Source organism: Ceratotherium simum, chromosome 8 (genome assembly GCF_057802395.1).
Source record: "Ceratotherium simum simum isolate JZ-2026a chromosome 8, ASM5780239v1, whole genome shotgun sequence".
NCBI lineage: Eukaryota > Metazoa > Chordata > Mammalia > Perissodactyla > Rhinocerotidae > Ceratotherium > Ceratotherium simum.
Window position 1 is genome coordinate 45,819,471 of NC_141907.1, and position 2,597 is coordinate 45,822,067.

The 2,597-nt window shown below is 37.5% G+C and overlaps 1 pseudogene; it reads left to right on the forward strand.

Annotated features, from left to right (window-relative positions):
* The first annotated feature begins 357 nt into the window (after window positions 1-357).
* Window positions 358-997, forward strand: LOC101393934 (uncharacterized; annotated as a pseudogene).
* The last annotated feature ends 1,600 nt before the right edge of the window (window positions 998-2,597 follow it).

Consider the following 2,597-nt stretch of genomic DNA (forward strand, 5'->3'; position numbering starts at 1 on the left):
TCTCCCGGGAAAGATTTGCCTTGAGCTAACATCTTTTGCAAATCTTCCCTTCTATTTTATTTCCTCCCCAAAGGCCCAGTGCATAGTTGTATATTCTAGTCGTAAGTCCTAGTTCTTCTATGTGAGCCGCTGCCATAGCTTGGCTGCTGACAGATGAGTGGTGTGGTTCTGCACCCAGGAACCAAACCCGGGCCGCCGGAATGGAGCACGCCAAACTTTAACCACTAGGCCATCAGGACTGGCTCTGAAATCTGCCTTTTAAATCTTAATAACTAAAAATTATAACAATAGTAATAACAGTTACTTCATAATTTTATGTTAAATTGCAGCTTATAGCTCTCGCTGAACCCCTCCAATGAGTTATTCAGGCACATCATGGAGGTTGGCCGCATGGCCTATGTCTCCTTTGGGCCTTGTGCCGGGAAGCTGGTCACAACTGTAGACGTTATTGATCAGAACAGAGCTTCGGTTGATGGACCTTGCACTCAGGCGGGGAGACAGGCTGTGCCTTTCAAATGCATGCACCTCACTGACTTCATCTTCAAGCACTGACACCGTGCCCACCGCGAGTATGTCCGACAAGCCTGGCAGGAGGCAGATGTCCATACAAAATGGGCAGCCACAAGATGGGCCAAGAAGATTGAAGCCAGACAAAGGAAAGTAAAGAGGACAGATTTTGATCGTTATAAAGTCACGAAGGCAAAGAGAATGAGGAACAGAATAATGAAGCTTGAAGTCAGGAAGCTTCAAGAGGCAGCTGCCCTGAATGCTTCTCCCAAAAAAACACTTGCTGCTAAGGGTGCAGCTGCTGCACCCTTTAGCTGCTGCAAAGATTGTGGCAAAAGAGATGACCACTGTGGGCAAGAAGGCCCCAGCCCAGAAAGTTCCTGCCCAGGAGGCTGCAGGCCAGAGGGCAACGCCTCCGAAAGCTCAGAAGGGTCAGAATACTCCAGCTCAGAGAGCACCTGCTCCAAAGGCATCTGATAATAAAGCATAAGAGCATAGAGGCTTTTATAAAAATAATAAAGGTTCTTTTTGAAAAATAAATAAATAATAGCTTACAAAATATTTTCACATAAACAAAATTCAATAGTATTCCTGGAGATTCACAGAATAAACCCAACCTCTTATCTGCTTTTCCACGTCATCTGTTAACACTCCTCCCTAAATATTAATCACCCACAAAGCTCCCCTAATTACTTTTCTTTAAAAGTAGCTTAGAATCCCTTTTGGATATGCCAGAGAAAGGGTTAATATTGTTAAACTAAAAAGAGCTTAGACAAGCAGAGTTTCAAGAAGCACTGTTATTCTAACAATAGAAAAAAGACATGAGACATTTAGAAGAATGAAATGATAATTATGTGATGTGATAGAGGTGTTAGCTAACACTATGGCAGTACTCATATTCAATGTATAAATGTATCAAATCAACATGGTATACACCTTAAAATTACACAATGTTATATGTCAATTATTTTTCAATGAAAAAGGAATTAACCAAGATAATACACATAAAGCACTTAGTAGCATGTCTTTGTAGAAAGAAAGTCTACAAAGTCTACAGAGTCAGGGTAAATTATTATTATTGTTAACAGAAGTGTTAATAAATATTTATAGTGAGTATATAAAAAATGTTCAGCCTCTCTGGCAAACAATAGATATAGTTAAAACAATGTATACACGTGTGATTAAAAAAATATTCTATAATTTTAGCAGTGCTTATCCATGTGTTATGAGGTTCTTGGTAATTTTTAATTTCTTTTCTATAGTTCTCTGTACTTTTCAAGTTCTTAAATAAATAATGAATGTTTTCTTTTATAATTAAAAATGAAGTTTTGTTTCTTTGACTGATAAATATTTCCTTTGTTTTCTATTTAATTTTATGTGTCTCAATGTATTCCGAGTATAAATCTTCCTGACACTCTTCTCTCAGATGCATGAAATCCTGCTGTTTTTATCCTTTGGTATGACTTTGTTATTTGCTATACAAGCCTATTCCATACCTGATCTATTCAGTGACCGTCTTGGCATTTATATTAATTTATTTGAATTTGTTTCTTCTTACTTTCAGGTAAAAATTACTCAAGATTATTTTTTAGAATGAAATTATTGGATCATTGATTCTCAACTATTTTCGTTCTTAAACATCCTTACACCCTTTGATGGTCATTCCCATCGATATTAATGGCTCACTATGACAATATCCCAAGCTAGGGATAATGTAGTCTGTGTATATAGCATATAGTTGAGTGCGTGTACGTGTGTATGTGTGTGTGTGCATGTTTGTTAATAGTTTTAAAAAATCTCACAAGTAATCCTGATAAAGTTCCCTTCAACCCCGCATTGAGATTGCTCGTTAAGAGCTCCCATCCGAGACATTTAATTTTCTAGGTCTTGGCTGTGGAACACTATGTAGAGTGATGGAAATAGTCCTGGAGTTGTTATCAAATAACCTAGGTTCAAGGCCTTGCTCTGTCATTTGCAAGTTTGTGATCCAAGGCAGTCACTTAGCCTTTTTTGCTTTTCTTCCCTGATTTTAAAATAGAGATAAAATATCTCATAAAGAGATTGCCAGAATAAAATGAATTAATACAAGA